At 36.8% G+C, this 26,506-nt stretch overlaps 1 protein-coding gene across 14 annotated transcripts in view; it reads right to left on the bottom strand.

Moving 5' to 3' along the window:
* Positions 1 to 26,506, bottom strand: part of Ppp6r3 (protein phosphatase 6 regulatory subunit 3) — a 142,695-nt gene that overhangs the window by 92,184 nt on the left and 24,005 nt on the right. For all 14 annotated transcript variants that reach the window (XM_023564425.2, XM_063227646.1, XM_063227647.1 and 11 more), the window contains exon 2: positions 814 to 963. The gene's annotated coding sequence lies outside the window, so the exon portion shown is untranslated. The remainder of the gene's footprint in view (positions 1 to 813; positions 964 to 26,506) is intronic.

Below are 26,506 nucleotides of genomic sequence, written 5' to 3'. Positions count from 1 at the left end.
GCAAGAAGTAACTAAAACATCAAGTCCTAGGGTAAGCACCAGTTGACAAAGGTAGATGATCAAATGGTTTTATGCCTATCCTCTCCTCAAAATACATCTAGATTAAGCGTTTTTGTGACTCCCCTAAAAGACACCACTACGTGACTTCCTATTAAATGCCAACCAAGCAAAAAGTCAAATATGCCAGCACAATCTCTGATCTTTGGGGCTGGGGGTTTAGCTCAGCAGCTTAAGTGCCTGCTTGGCAAACGCAAGGTCATGAGTTCAATCCCCAGTATCAAGGAAAAAAAAAAAAAGCCCAGGCTTCTGAAACAATCTCTGATCTTTAATAAAAAGTTCCAGCAAAGTGTTTCAGAGTATAGCAATAAGAACTGAAGAGAAGACAGGTAACTAGGTAGAAGCCAAATGTTCTTTGGTTGATGTAAAACAACAACCACCACAACAACACACACACACACACAACATCAAATAACCTAACTGTGGAAGTGGTGGCTGGGTCACAGGTCTCTATTCACATTCTTTCTCTATGCAGCTACTTCAGCTTGCTAGGTCCTGCTGGTCCTTAGTGCTCAGCTCAATTCCTCCTGAAAACTAAGAATTTTTTGGGTTCCTTTCAGTTCTGTAGACTAGATAAACCAAAAGCAGACCACAAAGGCTGCTGTCTAATTTCCTACAACCAGCACAGTAAAACACTGTTCCTATCTTGAAATTGCTCTAAACCTGTTTTACCTGGGCTCCAAGATCTCACGAGAGACTGCAGCTTCTCCTGGTGTAATTCATAGAAAAGAACTCCTGATAATTTAATGGTCTTACCTTTCAAACCAAGGTTAAAAATTAAAAGAAATATTTTCTTCTCTGTGGCTCCTTGCCCATTACAGGTTATCCTGGTGACCGTTATCTTCCAATTTACCACATTGGCAGATTAGCAGGAATAAAGTGGGATGTGATTTAAAATAAGTTCGCCTATTAAAAGGAAAAAAAAAAAGCAGATAATTAGGTATGTTCTTTTTTGTTCTGATGAAAGCTACAGTAAAAAGATACCTTTTTATCAGGATCCTGAGACCCAGGGAACTACAAAAAGTTTTAGTTAACTGAGACTTTTTTAAAAATGTGAACACAGAAAAAAAAGGAACTGTCATCATTCTACCCAAGCTTTTATCTGGCACTAAACAATAACCCCCTAAACTAAATACAGACAAAATAGCACTAGTAGTTGAATGGAGAAAAAGATTCATTCTTTATAAAAAGAAAACATCAATAATATTCTTATCCATACTTTTTCATGTCCCCTAGGTAAGAGCTTTAACAACTGTAACTTTTACCAGGAACTCTGAGTAAAATATTTAAGTTCACTGAAGTACTAGTGACAGCCAAATTCAGTCTCTAACATCTATTTAATCGTATGTTGCACATGAAGGGAATATAAATTACCTTCCAAGGCACTTCGCATATTAATATTACAGAAAATACTACAGAAAACAGTAGATACAATACTCATTTGAAAACCTCTTAAGAATGCAGTCTACAAGGCACCTACAAAAAATACTGTTTATGTAATGCCTTTCTTCCATAAACTATATTGTTACCAACTCAATACCTCCTCTCAAATAAGAGAATCAAACAAAATGAACAAAAATAGTAACAAACCTAGATGAAAATAAAAAGAATATTTAATTCTAAAAATAAAATCATATTGCCATTGAAGTGCTTTTCTGAACATATACAATGATTTTTCACAATACCCACAATCACCCGCTTGCAGGATGGTCTAATCACAGGCTCCCAGAAGCATGTTACAACAGAGTGAAGCCAGCCCCATTCCTGCACTCCATCCATGACACCAAAAGAAAACATGACTATCAAATGTGCTCAGAACATTGGGAATCCAAGGCTCACCTAAACTCTAGCAAGTACATGAAAACATAATCTACTCTGTCTAGAAAGGGGTCTGTTTAATTGCATACAGTTTTGGTTTGATCTGGTTTTTTTCACCTAAACCAATAAAGAGCAACAATGGGATTATACTGTTATGCTAAGAACCCGTGTTATTCTAAGGTCTAAGAATATGAAAAACAAGACGAAAGAATGGAGAGGAGTGCAAGCACAGGACTGGGACTTCTGGGTAAAGAATGAATAATAAACATATACTGAAATGAGGTCTAAAACTGGAGTAAAAGGGCAAGTTGAAGTCACAGTCCACAATGACCTAGAAAAGAATAAAGTTAAAAGGTTGCTAAAAAGGAACAGAAATAGCAATACTGTTAAAATCATTCAATGAACATTTAGATCCTTAAATCGCATTTCCTGCCGTTCCTACAACCAGCAAATAACCACATGCTAAAAAGATGCTGTTCTGCTAGGTTTGGTCTGTAATTCAAGCACTTGGGAAGCCAAGGTAAGAGGATCACCATGAGTTCGAGGTCAGCCTGGGCTACATAAGTGAGTTCAAGGCCAATTTGAACTACACAGAGAGATGTCTCAAAACAAAAAACAAAAAACAAATAAAAGGATCATTCTCTGAACTGGGAGACCCTAGGACAGCACAGATACAGTCGGGCTTGCCACACTATGCACACGAGGACTGTGAAAACTGAAGAATGAATACTCAAACACAAATACATCACACTGTGCACCACAGCAGGCACATTTCCCTTATGGGCTCTCCTTCTGGCCAGTAAGCAAGACCTTTGCTATACAAACTGAAGACTGAAACTGCCTTATGAGTGTAACAAATAACACTAGGCAACCTGCTATACTGTGCACGCCAATGAGCTCTAACCAAGACTAAAGCTTGCTATCAGCAACTTTTGCTTCAACCTTAAAAATTCTTTAAACTGGCAGAATAATTTCAAGATCAGTACAAAAAAAAAACTCCCTCAAAGTCTTTACCAAGACTCAGCAGCTGTTATCACTGTGTCATTTTCACCTTCCCACCTCCACCCCATGTATCTCCATGCACCCACTCAAATATCTGTACTAGCACAGGCCTTTACCTTTATTTGTGGTGTTAGAGGCTGGAGATAGGGCCTCATGAACTCTAAGCATACTATCTACCCTGGAGTCATATTCTCGATCTGTTTATACTCAAGTTCTTCAGTGCCTTTCCTAAGAACAAGGTATTCTCTTCCACAACCATAGAACACATGACAAAATTAAAAATTTGACATATAAATTGTTGAATGGGGATTATATAGTTTATACTCCAATTCTGCCAACTGCTCTATAACATTCTTTATAGCAATACCCCTTCCCTTCAATTCCGGATCTCATATCACAACAGATGTGATGTCTCCTAATTTTCTTTTCTCCTGAAACAGCAGTGTTGCAGCCATTTCTCCAAGAAATCTTGTTTTTTGTTGTTGTTGTTGTTGTTTTTTAAAACAAAGGATATTATTTAGAAGTGAGTTAAAAAAAAAAAAATCACTGGAACATAACTGACACCCACAATTTGAAGGGAGGTTTAATTTGGCTCATGGTAGGGGAATTCAGTCCATGACTGGCTGGCTCCAAGGCAGAAACATCATGGTGGAAGGACATGACAAAGTAAAGATGTTTTGCTTATGGTGGATGGGAAGCATATCAGTGGAATAGTACCAGACAGACAAGGAAGAAGGACCACACACAGACTTCAAGGCCACACCTCCATTAACAATTCAGACACACCCAGAAGTGTGTTCCCCCAGTTCCCTGAACATAGTCCAAAGTCCCTCAAGGTGACACTTTACCCTAACCACCATAAAAGATAGAATATACTTATGTTCATAGACAATGAGGCATCCTCACTGCCTCTTTTTTATTGTGGATAAAACTGGGAAAGAATGTCAATATCACATGATTCAATTTTGTGTTATGTATCTCTCACTTTTTTCCTGACTTTTAAGTATGAATTAAAAAATCAAGAATACCAAACACCTCAAGAAAGCATCATGAAAAGCAGCAAAACAAAATACAAGAATAAAAATGAAATGAAAACTGTACAAAACTAGAGAGCATGAAAAATAATAATAACCTGAGAGAAGATAATCTATCCATTACAGATGACACTATTTCAAAATGTCCAGAAGAAAAATAGCTCATGAAAAATTTAAAACTTCACAGCAGAAATTAGAACTACATAGAAAGTTGGAAGGTGTCTTAGTTACTTTTTCGTTGCTGAGACAAAATACCCGACACCTGGTTTCAATACATACTTGGTACACGCCAAAGCAGAGTGCCACATGGTAGAAGGGCCACTGTTCATGGCAGCAGCAAACAGCAAAAACAACAAACAAGGAAAGCAGCAGGCCTCTTCTGCTCTCTTACATAGTATGTAGGCTACCTGCCTGTTGTAGCTCTCACACCCCCAATCCCAGCACTAGACAATGAACCAATCACAAACTCTAGATTCAGCTGCCTCTAACAAGCCTGTGCCCAAGACCACATTTGGTTTTGGGTGCACAGCCAGACACAAACCATAACAGAAGGTTAAAAAGGAGAACAAGAACAGAGGGGAGAATCTCAGAGAAACAACTTCTTAAAGAATTCCTGAAATAGACCCACACCAAGAAACATCACCAGAAATATCACAACCCTCAACACACAGAACTTCTATAAAGGATCAAAAATTTAAATAGTGCCAGATTTTTCAAAAACAAAAGGAAAATGAAGGGCTGAAAACTGAGTTTAGTGATAAAGCACCTGTCTCATATATACAAAGCCTTAGGTTCTATTCCCAGAATTAAGTAACAATAATGATAATGATACATCAACCTCATGTGCATTAGGATAGCTACTATTAAAAACAAAACAAAGGGGCTGAGGGTTTGGCTCAGCGGCATAAGCGCCTGCCTTGAAAGCAGGCAGTCGTGAGTTTGATCCCTGGTACCGATAAAAAGGAAAAAGACAAAAAAAAAAAAAAAAAAAAAAAAAAAAAACAGAAAATAAGTATCTGCAAGAATGTAGAAAAAGTAGAACCCTGTGCTGTGTTGGCAAGAGTGTAAAATGGCACAGTTCTGACCTTGTAATTATACTTCTGGTTCTATACTTTAAAACAAACAAACAACAACAACAACAAAAACAACTGAAGCAGAGTCTCAGCAAGGTATTTATACACTCATGTTCACCCATTACATACCAGAGCTAAAACACAGAACAACCCAATTATCAACAGCATAACAGATAAACAAAACATGGTACATACATACAATGAACTGTTATTCAGCCTAAAGAAGGAAGGAAATTTTGGCATATGCTACTACATGGATAAACCCTAAGGGCATGCTAAATGAAATAAGCTCATCACAAAACAACAAAAATGTCTTTTGACAGAGACTATAATTTTGTTCAGTATAAAGTCCAGTGGTTCCCTCTTAATCTCAGTTTTGTTTTCTCTAGTTTCTGTTGTTTATGATCAAGAAGAATGGCAACTTCAGTACAAGTCCAGTGGTCTCCTTTTAATTTCAGTGTGTCTCCTCTGTTTTCTGGTGCTTATGGTCAAGAAAAAGAGGTGAATACACACAAAAAAAGACAGTTTTTATAAGAGACATATGACAGGGGCTGGGGATTTAGCTCAGCAACATAAGCACCTGCTTGCAAGCAGGCAGTCGTGAGTTCGATCCCCGGTACCAAATCAAAAAAAAAAAAAGAGAGAGACATATGACATACAACTTTTATTACAGTATAACTATTTTATTATTGCTGTTAATCTCTTACTGTGTCTAATTTATAAGTTACAGCTTATCCTGAGTATGTATGCATAGGAAAAAACATGGTATAAATAGGAATCAGTACTATCTGAGGTTTCTGGAATTCCATAAAGGGTCTTGGAACATATCCCAAAACAGACAAAATGGGACTAGTACTTAAAATAGTCAAAATCAGAAAGAATGATGGTTGCCAAAAGCCCAAGGGAGAGAAAAAGAGGTGGAACGGAGAGTTATGGTTTAATGGGTATACAGCACTTCAGTTCTACAAGATGATAAGTTATACAGATGGAAGGTGGTAATGGCTGCACAACATTATGAATGTATTTAATATCACAGAACTGTACAATTAAAAATAGATTAAGACACAAAATTTCACGATATATAGCATAAGTTTTCCACAATAAAAAAAGATAATGGAACAATACCTAAACAATTCTAAAGGCAGGGTTATGGACTGAAGGTTACCTTCTCAAAATTTGTATGTTGGTCTAGTCCCAGTGTGCCTTGTATTTGTAGTAAAGAAGTATTTAAGGTTAATTAAGGCATAGAATGAGGCTTGATTTGACAGGATTAGTGTTTTTGTAAGAGACATCAGAGAGCTTGCTCTTTCTGTACATATATTCTGAGGAAAGGACAGCAGAGGATATAGCAAGAGATGGTGTATGTAAACCAATAGAGGGCCTTCACTAGAAACCAAATTGACCAGACTTAAATCTAGACTTTCACCTTTCAAGACTGTTAACACAGAAACTTTGGGTGCTTAATCTACCCATTTTCTTTAGTCTATTGCATTTTCTAATAGCTGCCCATGCCAGCTAGGCCAAAAGGAGGATGATTTCCAATCCTAACGTATGAGCCCAATTAATCGAGGTTACACAAAGAGACACAGAAAGTCTCAAAAGGTTTACCTGCTAAACACTTTTTCGTAGAAAACTACTGGAGACTATAGTAAAAGAAGATCTACAAAAAAGACAAACAGAAAACAGGTGATCCCTAGGAAAAAGGTGAAAAGACTCTCCACATTCAGGGTAAAGGAAGAGCAGGGAAGACAATTGTGCACCAAGCAGAAAGCATGAGACAGTCAAACTAAAGCATGGAAAGTTCAAAAAGACAGGACTCTTCTAACCGAATCTGTAACAGGCCTAAAAGTGTCAACTGGAATGAGTGTTAAATAGATTTTTTTTTTTTTTAAAGAGAAAGTAACACATTTTCAGAGAATATCAAAAGTGGTTTAGGAAAGTATTTGTGCTTTACCAGCTAATAGCTATAAATAGCTTAAGTGGGCATGATGATAAAACTAAATACTGTAATAACTTTAATAAATAAAACTATAATAAATCTGTGTAAGAAGATCAAAGATTTAAAATGAGGTAAAAAGGGTACGATTAAGAAACCAAAAAAAAGGGGCTGGAGATTTGCTCAGCGGCATAAGCACCTGCCTTGCAAGTGTGTGCGGTCATGAGTTCGATCCCCGGTACCTACGAAAACGAAAAAGAAAGAAAGGAAAAAAAAAAAAAAAAAAACCCGAATATATATCTTCTATATATTTCCATAGCAGGAAATCAAGTTTATATCTAAAAAACAAATCAACAAGTATGCACGTAAGTACAAACTCTTCAAATATGCTACTTAAATTGGCTAAAAGAGTCTCAAGTATTACAGTTGTCTTGAGTGAATGGTTAAGAGCTGCTACTAAGTGTAGAAATATTAAAATTTTGACATAAAATTTTTAAAAATTGCATTCTTAAAGCTAGACTGGCAAGGGGTACTATATGTTGAGGCCAGAGAGATGTCAATGACACAGCAAAGGCCCCAACACCCCTACAAGAGGTACTTTTAATTTTTTCCTTTCTTTTTTTCTGTAGCTACCCTAAATGCCTTGCAGTCAACTGCGACTACAACAGGAACCCATGGGGTCTCCAGGAGGTATTTACTTTTACTTTATCTGTAGCAGAATTCAGTCAGAGGACCATACTACATGAAATTCCCTACCCCAACAGCCTCCCTGGACAGACTACCTTTTCCTGTAGCCATCCTCAATGAGGTCTCCAAGAAACCCCTCCCATTCCCTTGACTCAACAGAAGACTTTTCTATTTCTTCTATGTAAGCAACTTCTCCAAAGTCCTTAGCAGGTCAGTGCATGTACCATTCTCCCTTATGCTGCAACACAAGTCTAAACAAATATTCCACTTTCAGATGGTATATTTTTGTCTATTCATGATTTCTATCTTGAGAACAGCATGCTGAGCTAGTTCAGGAAAAGCTGATGTCTTAGTCACTTTCCTCACCACTGGGAAATAATATCCACCAGATGCAACTTACAAGGAGGAGAGATTTATTTTGCCTCATGTTTCTGGTCCATAGTTGGCTTGCTCCAAGGTATGGAGGAATGATAAAGGGGTCTGGTGGAAGCAAGTTGCTTACTTCATGGCAACCAGAAAGCAGAGAATGAAAGAAGGACCCAGGGAAGGAAGATACACTCTTCCAGACCACACCTCCAATGACCTACCTCTTCAGGCCAGGCCCCACCAGCCACTTAGCTATAACATCATTAAAGGACTAATCCACCAATAAGTATAGTGCTCACATGATACAATCACTTCCCTAAAGTCCCAATAATATGATCCCAGAAGGCTTTAGGGGAACATCTAAATATAAACCTTACCAATCAACGATGACCAAAGTGGCCAGAAGCAGGGAGTGGTAACATTGAGGGTAACCTCGAGTGAGAAAACAACACAGAATTGGTAAGTCATTTTCTCCTGAAATAGTTCCTGAGGCTTGCCAGTAGCTGGTGGCTCCAAAGAAGGAGGGGTGCTAACACCAACAGCTGATAGCCACTGCCATTCAAAGCTCAGAACTGTTAACACTAAAGGAGTTACACTTTGTCTACGTGCAATTTCTATATAAATGAAGCAGAAGAGACCTTAACCAATTGGTAACATATTAATGGCTCTCCCAAGTGGGCCCTAGGGAAGAAGTAGGACACTGGTAATGACTACTGCAGACCTGCCTTATAGATGTTGGCCAGCACAGCTGAACTAATCCATGTGTGATTTCTATCTTACATGCAGATGATGATCTATGCTAGCAGGTTTGACAATATCAGCTATTTTCTGGTGAGAGACTGAAGACAATTTAACCTAAGCATCCATATCTTCAAATATAAAAGCCGACGCTTTAAATGGTGGTACATGCCCATAATCCCAACACTTGGGAGACTATGAGGCAAGCAGGACGGCTGTGAGCTTACGGCCAGTGTGGGCTATACAGCAAGACCCTGTCTTTAAAAAAAGGGGGAGGGGGGCCGCTGGGGATTTAGCTCAGCGGCATAAGCGCCTGCCTTGCAAGCAGGCAGTCGTGAGTTCGATCCCTGGTACCGATAAAAAACGAAAAAGATCAAAAAAAAAAAATTACTTCAGCAATTTATAAATCTAATATAAAAACAAAGTAATTAAAGCTCTAAATATGATAGATTGGCTTGTGGCTACAAACCCTGAACAAATTCAATCATAGAAAAATTTAAGCAGGTCATGGTAGAAGAATAGAAAAAAGGTACAATGAAAAGGAAATCTGGCTTAAGTCTATGAAGACTGAGAGGGTGCTGATGGTAACAGAATTCAGACAGGTTCATTTAGGAAATGAAGCCAAAGTTTTCTCATTCCTGGCCTGTAAAGAATTTAGCTGAAGGTATCCAAACTATGATACTAGACCACTGGAAAAAAAGCTAAGACAAAAAGACATGTTTGTTTTAAATGGTCAAATGGTGGAAAATTCATGAGGATAATGAAAAGAGTCTCCCCAAACAACATTTGAAAAAAGAAAAAGGGAATTCTCACCAAGTAATTTCTAAGAAACCACTATTTCTATATCATAACCAAAGGACAAAAGTGAGAAAGTATATGAGGATTTTTGCATCAGCAAGCTCACTGAGATTCACAATAAATTACAGAAAGATGACAGCTCAAAGTCTGCATATAAAAGTAAGGAACCCCACTTCTTACTAGCATTAGAAAGTCCTAAGGCAGACCATCTCAATCTATGTCATTCTAATATGCATCTCAAGGATCATATTGCTCCACGTATCCGCAAACAAGCTCTTTTTAACAATTAAGTCTAAAGAGTATAAAAATAATGACATGGGATGATAATCCACATCTACAATGGCTTGTTCATCATTTTACTTCAATGCCTAGCACACTGTAAATAAAAACTCACCAACAGAATCTTAAATATAACCGCACAAACACCCATAATTGGTAGAAACAACCTATATAAATTATGTCTATGTCTTCAGAGACATTTCCAAAAGCAAGCAAGCAAACAAACAAAAACACATATATTGGAAATTCTATCAACTAATTTCAGTTAACATCAATAATTTTAACACAAGCCAAGGTTAGCATGCCTGAGTTTCTAAATCATTAATCAAAAAATCATACCACAAATGTAAAGCACATGTAAAACTATCAGGTGTGAAGCATAAAACAGGGCAAGAGAAATCCATAATACCACCTTCTAAAGGCACTCTTTATATATGTAAAGTATTTTTTGTTTAAAAGACCTTGACACCTGATTGACACCACTGTCTAACTATGTACACTCATGGACATTCAAATCACTATAGTCATACATGAAGCTAACCCGATCTAAATCGACATTAATATGAAGCCATGTCACAAACTGGTATAAGCGTCCACAATAAAGCCCAGAGAACAATCCATGCCTGCTGTAATAGTGAGCAAGGATGCCCAACTCCAGTTACCAATTTAAAGTTAAGTTGACCCTGCTGAAATACACCAAGCTTTATTTGATGCCAAAGCAAAAAGTAAAGAATGAGGGACATCTAAACAGACCAAATCAATCTTCCCAAAAGAGTGCACAATTTTTAATTCTTTGTCATAGTTCACAGTATAGTGGCAAGAAAGACACCAATCATTTTATATGATAACCAAATGGTTAATATTTAAGATAAAAAGAGAGACTATGGGAAGTAGAGAGAATGGGGGAGGTAATAATAAGGAACAAAGCCTCAACAGAGAAATAATGTTTTTCTCTGAGATATTATACAGTATGATGGATACAGTGAAAGTATATCTCAAAATTGCTAAGAGTAAATTTCAAATATTCACACGAAAATATTTAAGCTAATGAGGAATACATGAGTCTAGTATTTACTCCAAACTGTTTCCATAAATGATATCATTTTGTCCCCACAAATATATACAATTATAATTTGTCAATATATAGTTTGAAAAAAATTTTAAACTTCACATAGGTTCTTATTACTGTCCTTTAAATATATATATAAAATGTGAATGAAGACAGACTCAAGCCACAAATAACTGCTTAAAATTGTGGCAGGTATCCTAACCTGACGATCCAAAGGTATCCTTTTATCCCTCTGCATCACCCACATATTCAGTTCAGTCAGTATCTGACCAAGTCACCTCATCTCTCAGAGCTTGTTTTCCTATCTGCAAAATGGATGATTTGAGCTAAATGATTATTTAGCACACTCAGATTCTAAAATCTTTCATTTCAATGGATTTAAGAAATGTACAGCTGGGGATATAGCTCAGAGGCATTAGGTATTTGCCTGATAAACAGGAGGTCCTGAGTTCAAATTCCTAGTTCCCACCACCACCAAAAAAAAGAAATGTAAATGAAACAAGGACACTCAAAGAAAACACAAATCAGTGAATACCAAACTCAAATTCTTAACAAGTTTTTTTTTTTTTTTTTTTTTTTTTTGAGATAGGGTTCATGGATCTAGAGATACTACAATACCAATTCAGTATGTGGAGTAGACAAAGCATGGCCCCCTCTCCATCTCCTCAGTCAAAACATCCATTAAGTGAAAATTACACTTCAATAAAGTATCAAATATTGGATTGTTGAGAACAAAATTATGTATTTGACCTTGGTCAGAGGATCCAGAAATGATAATTATGTAAATATAAATAATAACAAAAAAGTAGAAAGTCTCAATAACAAAGAATTCAAAATTGTGTAAGATCAATGTACTTTGCTGGGATATTTGGCCTGCTTGGATCTGCCTAGCTCTGCTTTAGTTTAAAAAACACACTATCTTCAAAGAAAAAAAAAGTGCAATAACTTTACCAAAGTCAGGTTCACATGGGTAGCATGAGAACTTAAAGCTCATAAGTTGACCAGTGAAGTCTTCCTTTTACATCAGCTAACTACAGTAAAACCCCATGGATATATTTAGGGTTCTCACATCACATTAGATGGTTGCTTAATTTGGGGAAATATCAGATCAAGTAAAAATCTGATGCTCTCTTGATAGAAGCTATGATTATTTTAGGTGCAGTACGGCAAAATGGAGCATGAATTCATCCATAAAGTTTGTAAAACCTGTCATATCAGTCTTTCCTGTGTTGTATCATCCAGTATGTACATTAAACAGGAAAGAGTTCCACAAAAAGACTCCTAATCCAGAGTCCCATGAAAAAGACAGTAATGAACTAAAGTCTCCTGTAAGAAACATAAAAAGGCAGATCAAACAGAAATGACATGCTTAATAGAGTTCTTTCCAAAGGCGTATTTCTTCAAACCTTCTATGGCCTACACCAAACCCACTGGAATGTTTCTCAATCTCTAAAATGAGAGAGAAGCCCACACCTCTAGCAACGGGAGGAGTGGCAGCAGCCCAGCAGTGGCCCAGCAGCACAGCTCCATGACGCTCCCATGCACCGCAGCCTGCAGCTTCTGCACACACCCCAGTGCTGCCAACCTGTCCAATAGGAAGGTCAGTTCTACAGAAGGGGCAACGAAGGTGGAGCCAAGAGACTGGCTCTTGCAAAAGCAAAAACAAAGCCAATAAAAAAAGTACAAGCAAAACGGTAAACGGGAGCAAAAGGAAAACAGGCCAAAGTGGCTAATCAAGAAACAAGGACTTGAGGGCTGGGGTTTTAGCTCAGTGGCAGTAGCACCTGCCTTGTAAGCGTGTAGCCGTGAGTTTGATCCCCGGTACCAAAAAACAAAACAAAAAATCCCTAGATGACAAACAAGGACCTAAAGTATTTCACTCCATGCTCTTTTTGACTTGCTGATTGTGCTGAGAAGTCTGCTATGATTCTGATAAATGATCTGTTTGGGTTTTTTTTGTTTTTTTTTTCTCTAACAGCTTTTAATGCTTCTGTTCTTATGCTGAATTTCTGGGATCTTGATCATTGTATGTCTAGGTGTACATTTATTTTGGTTATGGGTAGTTAAGAGTTCTATATGCCTCACTTTTCAGTATGTCATGTTCTTTTCACGCGTGTTACAGTTTGTGTTTGGGTGTTCTGCTAAAGCCACATGTAGTCACAGACAGGGCAAAATCTAGAATTTGTGATTGGTTTGTTGTCTAACACTGGGATTGGCAGTGTGAGTGCTGTACCTGCCCAGAGGCAAATGCTAACATACAATATAAAGAAGGCACGCTTTTCCCTTTTGCTCTTGTTGCTTTTGGTATGTGTTGCAGCCACCATGTTGCCCCTTAGCTATGCCACTCTTATCTTGGAGCCAGCTGAGCATGGACTAAACACCCTGGTTTTGTATTTCCCCCCACTCTGATACTAGTAATTAAACTCACCACCTCACATTTTGCCAGACATTTGCTGTACCAATGAGCTACACTTCCAGCCCCACAGCTGAGTATGGACTGAAACCTCTAAAAACTGTAAGCTAAATAAATCTTTCCTTTCTTCTTTTTGGGTGTCAGGGTATTTTGCCCCAGCAATGAGAGAAAAGTAACCAAGACATGACGCTTGAGAAATTTTCTATTACTTCTGCAAACAGTCTTTATGTCACCAACTGACATAAAGACAGGTCTCATTGACACCTATCAGTCTCACATGTGTAAATATCATATTGTGTAAGAAACTGAAAGAGTAAGTAAGATCCTAAAGGTATAATAGATATTCTGAAAGGGAAAGAAACTGCTCAAAAGGAAAGAACAACTGGGATGGGAGAAAAGAGAAAATAAAGGAGGGGGGAAAATAGATATATGTATATATATAAACAAGATAGCTAAGATAACTGTTATTATTAATTCTGTTAGTTTATGGAGAGAAACTGTGAGTGCTTATATTGTTTGATCTGTTTTGCATGCCTTTACCTTATAATCTGAGCAACTAGCTCAAAGATAAACAATATGCAATATAGTGATCACTATTAATTTTCTATCAAATTATTTTGAAATCCTATATTGTTTTTTATTGTTTTGTTTTCTTTTAATCTCTTTTTAAAAAGAAACCAAGGAAGCCTTACCTGTGAGAACAGAGAAACTAAAAATGAGGAGAGTGCAATCTCTGATGAAGCAGAAGAGAAAGAAGCCAAATCTGATTAATCACACATCATGTCATATCAGTAGTCCCTGTCTCCCTTCTTGAACAATTCAGAGGAATATTTTATCAACTATTTTTTAAACACAGTGTTTTAGTTGTTCTAGAAGCATTTTTAATAGGAGGGAATCCCACCACATGCAATTTTTTAGAGGTGAAAATTAAATGATTTTTTTAGAAGTGGACTCATTTGCTGGTTTATTTTTTGGTACAACCAGAAAGCAGGATATTGTCAGTTTAACATTCCATCAGTGGGGATTAGTTTTATATGATGCAATACAAATAATACTAAATGGCAATTTGGAATCACAGCCACACCTTCAATATGTCTTAGATGTTTTAAATGAATTTTATTACCATGCTGTTTTCAGTAGAATTATTTCCTAAAGAAAACTATTTTCTGATCACTGCCCTGTCAAAATTGTGTGCACTCTGTAACATCTTTAGTCACAATAATCCAGTATGCCTAATTTTGTTAATGAGCTATGAACGATTGAAAATTTGAGTATGTACATTAATATGAAACTGTGAATCAGTTCAACTTAAGTAACACTTTATCAGCACTGGAAGATACTGGTACGGTACTTAATCTTCTTACAGAAAATTTGCCTCCAAATTTGAAGCTGGAAAGTCACTGGAATAACTGAAAAAGAAACAATACATGGCTTTATCTAGTACCTGTGTTAAGAATTGTGCGCAAGTGAACTGTCTGTACTGATTCTCAACCAGTAGAATCAAACATGGAAAAAATAAAAATGAGAGAACAAAAACTCTCAAAGAACTTCATTTCTATCATAATCGAGAAGGCCTCAAAAAATGTTTCTTGCAAAATGTTTTATCAGGTATAGATACTCTCTCTCTTTTGTTTTACTGCTGATTTTAGGCCACCAATGATGACCACTTAGTTTTCAATCTTTACTATTACACAAAAGTGACAGTCCCCAGAGGAGGAATTGCTGGATCAAAGAAAATGTACTTTTAATAAGGTACATATGGCTAAATAGCTCTCCACAGAGACCACATCTACCACATTTCCCAATAGCAATGTATGAATGTCTGTTTCCCCACACTCTTGTCAACAACATGTTTGCCTTTCTCTCATAAGTGAGGCTGGGCATTGTACATGAGAGCCATTTATACTTCACTTTTCTGTCAAGTGTCTGTTTATATCCTTTGTCCATTTTTCTATTGGGCTGGTCTTCTCCATAATTTGTAGTGGTTATTTAAAAATCAGAAAATGAGCCCTTTGTGTGATAGCATACCCTCTTCAGCTCATTCTTATCTGTACCACTCAACTCAAAACTGCTCTCCAAATGGAGATAAATCCAAATGAAATTCTTTGGTCATTTTAACCTTGTTCTCAGCAGTATGCAACAGCAGACTGGCCTTATCAGAGGTTCTCTTCCTTCTTTGATAGTATACACTTTTAGGTTCTCCCTGGCTACTTCTAATCTCCTTACCTGGGGAGAAGAGGATTTCCATCTTTCCTTTCTCCTGAGGACATAATTTCCTGAAGAGCTCAGGCTATGGACATTTTCTATTACATTCTCCTGGTTAGCCACATTTACTGAAAGTATATTCATGTTTATTTTATTCACAATGTTTCCCAGCAAATGAAACAAAGGCTGGGGAGATTCAAAACAAGTTTATTCAAATAAACCAAGTTATTTTCATGAATTTTAAAAATAACATAATAAACAGCTATGGTCCAAATTTATAAACTCAATGAAGCCATCTTGGCACTTCAAACCCAATTACCCAACTACTAGCAGACATCTCCCCTTGAATGTGTTATATGCACACTGTAGTAACACCAAAACAGAGATTTAAGCCTGCCATCATAAGTTGGCCATCCTACCAAACCTTTCCTTCCCCTCAAGTTTTCCCTGTTTCAATAAAAGGAACACTCCAGATATGAAAAACGGAAACTGGAGACTAGCTCAGCTCTCCTTTGCCCTTCAAACCAATTCATCAACATCTTATCATTTCTACCTTATCTCCCCTTTCCTTCTATCTTCTGACACTGCCCAGGAGATTGACAAAGTTTCCCAATTCATTTCGCCTTATCTCTGTCTTGCTCCAAGCTATTTTCTACTTGGGTTCTTGGTCAGAGTTCCTGCTACTCAGGTAAGCAATAATGATGCAACTAGCATGGTGGCATATGCCTGTAATCCTAGCACTTGAGAGGTTGAAACAGGAGGATCGCCATGAGTTTGAGGCCAGCCTTAGCAACATTGTGAGTTCAAGGCTAGCCTGAACTACACAACGGGCACTCACATCTCCCTGCAAAAACGATGATAATAGTAGTAATTCTGATCTACTCCATCCTCCCAATATGGCAGCCGCAGGAGGTTTTTGAACACTTGAATGTGACTAGTTTCATCTAAGATGTGCTAGGAATATAAAAATCCACTGCATAGCATATTTCAAAGACCAAGGGTTAAAAAGAGAGAGAAAGAACATTACTGTTCATATCAATTACATGTTGAAAATTGTTACATAGTGGGTTAAATAAAATATGTAATTACAATTAATTTTACCCCTTTTTAACTTTTTCACGTGGGTTACACAAGTAGCTTGCATTATATTCCTATCAAGACACTATTGGAGCATTTCACTCCAGGCACCAGCACCATGTTTATCCTCTTAAAACATTTTATGATCAAAGTATAAAAAGCTCTAACTCTGGCACAGGGGCAGACACTCAAATACTTACTGTTGGAATTACTGGCCAAACACTGGTGCCATTTACATGTAACCACTTAAAAACAAACCACAAAAAAAAAAACTTGCTATTTAAATTGAAAAATAGTTGTAAGAAATGTTTTTCATGTTCATGCTAATCACCTCACCTAACTAATTTCACATAAACATTTCTGCTCAGACAGACTGTGAAAGATTTACAAATTCAAAGTGGCCAAAAGAAAACTTCAGAATTTTGAGTCATCAGCTCTTAAAATACTTGTCAGTCACCACAACTCAAAGAACAGCCACAAGGGAAAGAAAACTAGTAGACAGTACAAGGAGAATACAAATAATACTGAAATCTAGTTATTAAGAGTTGGATCCATGGTGACTGTGTCTTACAGCACTCTAAATTACCAGAAAAGATGTGGTCCATTCAAAATGACAGAGCTCAGTCAGTAATTGTACTATCATCCTGCAGAGAACAGAAAATGTGCTGTCATACAGCCTTGAAAACACAGACAGAAAATGGCGTAAAAGTGCATTCCCAAGTGACATGATAACATTTTAACACAGAAGAACCCAAATCTGGATAAATTTCAATTAAAAAAATTTTTTCAGCTGGCTCTATAATCTATCTCTAAAATAGATCATAACCAAAGAATCCAAAACAGTTTTTAAAAGACCCAACTATCAATGTATAACAAAAAGAGGTTATAAGACACTATGGGGAACACCACAGAACAATTCAAGTCTCCCACTAGTAACAGTAGGGTGGAGTGAGGGGCAAGATCGGGGAAACCTATAAATTAAAAAAATTTGGATCCTGACTTGCCAAAATAAGAGTCATAGAAAATTCCACAATATGAGACTACTATAAATAAAAAAGTTGTGATAGTCTTTTAACTGCTATACTAAGACTTCTTGTTTAAAAATATAAACTGATATATTTATAAAAGAAAAAATAATTATTTGGAGATTCTCTTCAAAACAATATAGACAAGTATGACAGAAGTTGCTGTCCTCAAAAGACATGGTAACAACCCACAGGAACAGGCAAAGATATTATCTGTATCTATATCTCTGTCATAAGTTATGTATTTAAAAATAAAAGACTCCTACCAAGAGCTGCATTTTAAAATATGCCCACAAATTCTCTGATGACACTCCCTTCAAACAACAGAGCCCATTCCCCTCTCCTTGCCTTCAAACTACAGGGCCCATTCCCCTCTCCCTGAATGTCAAGCATGCCTTGAGTACTCTCTTCTACAGACAAAACTGAATGCTATGTGACTTCCAAAGCAAAGTCATAAAAATGGAAGCTATCTTCCATGATGCTCCTTCTCTTGAATCACTGCTTCATGAGAAGTCATGTACTGACATCAGGATACTTAGGTATCTCTGCCAAAGGCTCAGGTGAAAAAAGGACTTGAGGCCTACCACTCACAGAATTAACTTGCCAGGCAGGTGAATAAGTCACCTTAGAAACGAGCCTCCAGCGATCCTTCCAGCCTTCAGAAGAATGATCATACCAAAATCAAAACTGTCTTGTCACACCACTCCAAGTTCCACAGAAAACTCTGAGATGATTAATGTTTACTGCTGTTCAAGTCACTACATTTGGAAATTATGCAACAATAAATAAAGCACAAATACAGTAAAACAGACAAAGCAACAGAGAAAGAGTCAAGTACACTTTTCGTAAAAAAATGGGTATCCACTTGACTAACAAAAGTATGAAAAGGTGGGAAGCATACAGCATATGCCTGTAATCCCAGCACTTGGGAGGCTGACACAGGAGGATCACCACAAGTTTGAGATCAGCCTGGGCTACACGGACTCAAAGCCAGCCTAGATTACACGGCTAGACCCTGTCTGAAAAAACAAAAAAAGTATGAAAAGGCACTTAAATCCAATTCTACAGATTTAAGTTACCATAAAATATCACTATATGGCTATCAATAAGAATAAAGCGTTAAGAGTATAAAATATTGGAAAGGAACTTTTCATAAAGTGTTGGTCAAAGTGTACCTAGGTACAACTACTTTTGTAGATTTTGCCATTTTTCCAACACTGACTATAAACATCCCCCTATAACCTAGCAATTTCACTCTTAGGTATATTCCCAAGCGAAATGCATACATACGATTGCCAAACTACACAAACTTTGATTATTCTGAGTCATACTATTTGTAATAACTTAAAACTCCTATCAAGTCATAGTTCACCATCAAGACAATAACTTCATACAGTGAAACTACATATAGCAATAAGAACAATCAACAACTACAGGTAATGATACACAAAATCTCACAAATAATGCCAAGAGAAAAAAATCAGACCCAATAAGACTCTATTTAAGGAACAAAATTGGGCAAAACTAATCATATAACAGAATACCAGTTGCGCTTGAGGGATAAGCATAATTGGAAATGAATACAAAGGGATAACTACTCAGGTGGTTTTCAGGTTATGAAAACTTATTTGTATGTGTATATGTGTACATTTTTCTGTATTTCCATAGTATTTCCACAGAATTCTTAAAAAGTAATAACACAGAAGAATGGGGAGTAAATAGGCACAAGATTGACCTCGGGAATAGTTGTTCAAGCAGGGTAACTAAGGGTTATATTGCTCCCTGTTTATGTATGTTCAAATTTTTCCTTTAAATTAAAAAAGAAGTTTCAAAATTTAACATTAAACTTGCCAGAAATGCAGGTCAAAGTAAAATTATAAATCAGATAACTTTTCTGGTTATGGATATCAAAAGGTGTTCACAGCTACAGATTTTCTGACACCGTTATCTTACTTTCTCTGAATTTATCCTAAGGTATTTATGCTGAGCATACAGTTCATAATAGAAAAACAGAAAAAGGTCTTAACACAGAGGACACAGGACACTGTGGGGAACACCACAGAAAAAACAATCCAGCTTGTCCACAAACACATGATATCTTCATATCCAACAATGATTATCTTATAATGCTGTATCTTTTACCTAACTAATGAAATGGTCATTAAAAATGTCAAACTCTTAGAAGAAACCAGTATCCCAAGAAATTCATAACAACAATCAAGACAACCCAATTTAAAAATAATCCAATAATCTGAACAATAATCATTCTCCAAATATAGACAAATGGCCAATAATCATACGAAAAGAATTCAGCCATTAGCCATAAGGGAAATGCAAATCAAACCACTTCAAACCCAGCATAATAAAAAAAGACACAAAATACTGTTATAAGTGTTGGTACAGATATGGAGAGAAAAGAATCCTCACATACTGCTGATAACTGTTGTAAGCTTTGCACTGGGCCAGGGGTTTAGCTCAGAGGCGTAAGAGCCTGCTTGGCAAATGCAAAGTCATGAGTTTGATCCCCGGTACACCCCCCCCCCCCAAAAAAAAGCTTTACACGTTAAAGAACAGTTTGACAGATTCTCAAAAGGTTAAACACAGAATTACCATATTTTCCCAACAATTCAACTCATATGTATAGAAATAAAAAATTATGACTTGTATACAAGCATTCACATCAACAATATTCATAAACATTAAAAATTTAAAACACAAATATCCACAAACTGATAAGTGAATACACAGAAGGCAGTATCTCTATACAAAGGGTATTACTTGGCAAAAGAAAATACCAATACATGTTAAATGCAGGTGAATATTGGAAACATGGCTAAAATTAATAAGCTGGTCACAAATAGCCAAAACAGACAAATCTATAAAAACAAAGTACATTAGTGGTTGCTTAGAACTGAGAAGATGGGAGAGAAGTGGAGAACACTAAAGAGCATTACCTTTTTCAAGTAATGAAAATATTCTAAGTGACACATGACAGTTAAATTCTGTTAACCTACTAAAAAACATTAAATTGCTTTAAGTACATGAACTCTATGATGTATGTTATAGTTCAATAGAGTTGCTAAAGAGGTGGCAAAATATTCTTAAAAAAAAATTTTTTAAAGGTGTCATATGCTGTAATCCCTGTGCCCTCAAGAGTTTCAGGCAATAGGATTAAGGCAAGTTCAAAGCCAGCCTGAACTACATATCAAGACCCTGTCTCAGAAAAAGGAAAAGAAAAAAACAAAAGAGGATATCTATATTTGCAAAGGAAGATGTTAAGAAAAGATTATTTTTAAAGGATTTAACACCTGCACTTTATCAAAAGTATTCACATATTTTAATTTAAACCTCATCACAATCCTACACGGCAAATTATATTATTTTTACAAATAACAATAACTGACCCAGATATCATGATTAGAAACTAGCTAGTCTAGAATTCAGAAATGCCACCCATTTCTCCCCCCATGCTGCGACTAAACCATCAGAAGTACACCGTATGGAATACTCTGTAGAGGACCTAATGTGTGTGTTTCAGGATTTTTTTTTTTTTTTTTTTTTTTGGTACCGGGCTCAAACTCGTGACCTTACACTTGCCAGGCAGGTGCTTACACTACTGAGCTAAATCCCCGGCCCTCAGGCAAGTCTTATTATCATGCCTGGCAATTCCTAGGCACTCAACTATCTGCCTAATACATCTCATTTACTGCTTGTAACTCCATATATAGTTCAAGAACTAATAAATTAACCAATCTAATTATTATAATAAATTTATATCAAATTTGTTGTGGAAGCCTTGTTTTAAGCATGGTTCTCAAAGACAAGAGTGTGAGAAGGCTTAACACATACAATAAAAGAGCAGTAATTAAGTATAGGAATAAAAACAAAAGATGAAGTCCTTTTTTTTCAGTATTTTTTACTACATGTTTGCAGTACATATTTACATCCTTGGGTAGAGTTAATACATGTACACGTAACACATCTTAGTTCTTTTTTTCATCCCCTTTCAACCCCTCTCCCTTCCCATCATCTCCTGATCCCCTTACCATTTGTAAAAAATATCTCCCTACTTCCTATGATTTTTATTTTGCTCCTTTTTACTGAGTTTCTCATATAAGAGAAACCATGCAATAATTACGCTTGTGTATTTGATTTTTTTCACTCAACATTATGCTCTCAAGGTCAATCCATTTCCCTACAAACGACACAACTTTGTTATTAAGGCAAAGAGGTACTCCACTGTGTGTAAACACCAAGTTTTCTTTATGCATTCATCTGCTGATGGACTTGTAGGCCACTTCCAAGGAGCAGTTATTATGAATTGTATTGCTATAAACATGGGTATGCGTGTTATCACTGCAATATGATGTGTTTAATTTTTGGGCAGATACCTAAAAAGGAAACCGCTATGTCAAACAGAGTTCCTAGTTTTAGGTTTTGAAGAGTCTTCATACTCATTTTCATAGTGGTTATACTAGTTTAAATTCCCAGTGTAGAGGGCCCCCACCCTTAACATGTTATTATCTGATTTACTCATGATGGTCATTTTAAGATTGAATTTCAGTGTTTCTTTATTTGCATTTCTCTAATGGTCAGCAATGTTCAGCATTACTTCATGAATTTACCAGCCATTCTTCTGTGAAGTGTCTATTCATTCACTTGGTCATGTTTTGACCAAGTCTTTTATGGGGGGGGGGGGTTTCTAATTTTTTTAATTCTTTATACACTCTAGCTATTAGCCCTCTGTTGAGGAAGGCTGCCAAAAATTGTTTCCCATTCTGTAGGCATTCTTGTCACTCTGTTCATTCTTTTTGCCATGTAGAAATACTGTAATTTCATAGGATTCCATTTGCTGGTTTCTGGTACTATTTTGTATGCAGCTGGAGTTCTGTTCAAAAAGTCATTGTCTACGCCCTTGTTTTCAAGAGTTTTAGGTATTTCATCTTCCAGAAGATTCTGTTTTAACATTTAGACCTTGATTCCATTTTATCTAAGTACATGATGAGAGATATGGGTCTACAGTCAATCTCTAAGGGGATAACCAGTTTTCACAACATCATCTATTAAAGAGCCTATCTTTCTTCCAGTGTGTGTCTCTGGATCCTTTATCGAAGACCAGGTAGCTGAATGGGTGTTCTACATCTTCTGTATCACTGATCCACATCTGTGCTCTTACCACCCTGTTCTTATCACTAAAGTTTTGTGTAATTCATACATTCAGGATTGTGTGTGATGCTTCCTACTTTGCTCCTTTTATTTAGGACTGATTTGCTATTCTGGGTCTCCTCTGGTTCCATAAGAATTTTAGGATTTTTTTTTTTCTGTACTGCTAAGAACAGTATTATCACATAGGGCACAGTGGCATACAGCCGGCATCCTGGGAAGTTGAGACAGGAGGATCAACATGAGTTCCATGCCAGCCTGGCTACAAAGGGAGTTCAAGGTCATTTTGAACTGCACAGTGAGACCCTGTTTCCAAAAAAAAAAAAAAAAAAGTATTGCTATTTTGATTGAGATTCTTAAATCTGTGTATAAATTTTGGATGTATATAATCTATTTTGGATGTATATGACCATTTTGACTATACTGGTTCTATCTTGAAACAAGGGAATATCCATATCCATTTCTAGATGTCACTTTAATTTCCTTTTTCAATGTACTACAGTTTCAACATAATATAGAGAGGTCTTTTACTTCCTTAATTTGTAAGTATTTAATTTTTCTTGTAATTGTGAATGGTAATTTTTTTTGATGAGTTCATTATTACTGCACAGGCACACTATTGTTTTTGTGTGTTGATTTTGTATTGTGCTACATTTCTGAATTTGGTTCTAAAAGTCTTTTTGTGGATTTTTTGAGTCTTCTACGTAAAGGACCATGTCAGCTGCAAATAACAGTAATTTGACTTCTACTCTGCCTATGACTATCTCCTATTTCTTTTTCCTGCCTCATAGCTTTTGAGTACTGTGTTGAAGAGGAGTAGTGATAGTGGACAACCCTGTCTTACTCCTGATTTTAGAGGGAAAGTTCTTAGGATGTCCCTATTTATTATGATAATGGCAGTAGGTTTGTCATAAATGGCTTTTACTGAACTTACATAAGGTCCTTCTGTATCTACTTTCTTCAGTACTTTTTCACGAAAGGATTCTGGGCTTTGGCAAAGGAAGTCCTTTTAAAAGAACACTGGGCAGAACTCAGAACACCAGAGGATCATTTTACACCTGTACAATGTCCAGTGGCAGCCAAAGAAATATAAAGTTAATGGTCCAACAACCTAAACAGATCACTCATTCAAAAAGAAACCAAACTGGAGAGGCTGAGCGGCAGGAGGATTACTACGAGTTGAAGGCCAGCCTAAACTGCATAGTGAAACTCTTTCTCGAAGACGAAGACAACGACAAAGAAGAAACCAAACTGCAAGTCAACATCTGAGAAATGTTTAGCATTTTATTAACTTTTCATAAATTTTCTTAATGAATAATCTATAAGTATCACTGTACATCCAGAGAATCAGCAAACAAATCACAAATAACTAAAACTAATTAACATTGAGAGGAGAACATCAGTTAACAGGTACATTCATCTATTATTGATATACCACACATGGGTACTAGGTTTTTTAAAGAGTATCACAATATTTTAAATGATTTTAAAATGACAGTACCTCAGACAAGAAGAAATTTACCGTATCAGGGGAGAAGCCAGACGTTGTGGGAGCATGTCTGTAATCTGAGATTCTCAGGAGGCTGAAATTGGAAGATCCAAGTTCAAGGCTAGCTAAGCCCTTTCTCAAAAAATAAAGAGAAACAGGGAAATAACTCAGTGGTAGAGCACTTGCCTAGCATGTGTGACAACACCCTAGGTTCATTTCTTAGCACCATGGGGTGGTGGTGGGCAGGTGCTTCAAAAGATAACAGTAATTGGGGCTCTACTGCATCTTTTTGTGGGTTGTTGTTTATTTTGTAAGACAGGGTCTTGTTATGCAGTTCAAGCTGGCCTTGGACTCACTGTGTAGCCCAGGCTGGCCTCTAACACACAGCAATTCTCCTTACAAGCATGTGCCATCACACTAGACTGGCTTTATCACATCTATAATTCATGTATGATGCAATACAAACATTGCATGAACTGTTTTCATTCCCATAATACAATAAGGAAAATGAAACTCAGAGATCAAACAACTAGTATTTAGGAATAGTAGGATTCAAGCTTGGGAGCACTTACTCAGTTCAAAACTGATTTGGGGGCAGAAAAAGTATATGTGGATATATCTAATAAACACTCTTAAGAGACCAGCAGGGCTAGAAAAATATGTGAGCACCATAACCACACATAAGAACCTGAAAGTAGAGATTACCCAAGGAGCAGTCTGGAAATAAGAAAGACTAAAGAACAAAATGAGAAAGTGGCCTTGAATAATTTTTAAAAGCAAAGAATTAAAAAAAGAAAAAAAGCACAGAATGGGGGTGGGGAATAAAGCATCAGAAAATTTTAATTTCTATAAGGAAGCTTTCCTATCATTTGCTGCCAGAAACATTTAGGCAACAAACAGTGCTATGAGTACCTTTGCACAGCTCGTGTGTATGTGCTCAAGATGTGCAAATGTACATAAATTGGCACCCCAGTGCACTGTGGGTGGTAAGGGAAAATAGTGCAGTCATTATTATGTAAAACAGTATGTGATGCAGTCATTATAGAAAATAGTATGTCACTTCTTTTAAAAAGTAAGAACAGAAATCCAGCCATTCCACTTCTGAGTATATACCTAAAAGAACGGAAAGCAGGGATACATGTACCTCCATGTTCATAGTACAATTATTGTAACAGCCAAAAAGACAAAGACTATGTAGTATCCACTGATGGATGAATGAATGGCTAGGTGAAATGTGGCATGTATAAATACAATGGAATATAATACAGACTTAAAGGGAACAACCAGATATGCTGGTTCATGGTTATATCTCCAATACCCTGAGAGGCTAAGAGAAGAGGAGGTTGGTTTACCATCTGAAAACCAATTAATGTAATCCATCACATAAACAGACCAGAGAAGAAAAGTCACATATTGCATCAATAGATGCATAAAAATCATATGACAAAATCAAATCATTATTTACAATAAAAACTTTAAGGAAACTAAGGATAGAGCCAAGGATTTAGCTCAGTACCTCAAGCACTTGCCTGGAAAGTGTGAGTCATGAGTTCGATCCCTAGTACCTAAAAAGAAAGAAAGACAGACAGACAGACAAACTAAGGACAGAGGAGCTGGGAATGCAGCTCAGTGGGGTTAGATTCCCCGCAATGGGCAGGTGAGGCACAGACAGCGGGGCAGAGAGACAGACACAGAGGCAAAACACCTGAGTAAGATACAGAGATGGAAGTAAGCATATAAAAACATGCCCAACATCATTAGGAAACTGCAAATTAAAACAATAAGATGTGACTTCACTTTCATTAAAATGATCAAAATCCAAAGGACACCACCAAATAATTACTTTGGAGACCTGAAGAGGTATTTACAGCATCTCTATTCTCAACAGTCAAAACCTGTGAGTAACCAAGATGTCCTTCAGTAGGAAAATGAATAAATTTTGGTACATCCAGACAATAGTGTATTAGTGCTAAAATGGAGCCATTAAAAGCCATGAAGGGAGCTCACGGTCTGGGCTGGCCCAAGGTAGCTCCTCTCCGGCCATCAGCTCTGCATCGAAGGTGCCTGGGATTTCCCAAGTCCAAATGGAGCAGAAAATATTTATTGTGGAAAGAAAGCTGGGCCAGAGTGGGTTGCCCTAGACTGTTGTTTTTCAATGAACAAATGAAAATGTGTGGTGACTGTTGGGAAGATTGTCCTAGAGGCAAAACTGACAGATAACTTCAGAATTGCCTTTGCTCGACTTTCGGGAGAACATGGCGGATAGATAACAGCAGC

The sequence above is a fragment of the Cavia porcellus genome, unplaced genomic scaffold, assembly GCF_034190915.1.
Source record: "Cavia porcellus strain 051 isolate PalLab524CR breed Dunkin Hartley unplaced genomic scaffold, mCavPor4.1 scaffold_17, whole genome shotgun sequence".
NCBI classification, from domain to species: domain Eukaryota; kingdom Metazoa; phylum Chordata; class Mammalia; order Rodentia; family Caviidae; genus Cavia; species Cavia porcellus.
This window is presented reverse-complemented; position numbering and strand designations above follow the sequence as displayed.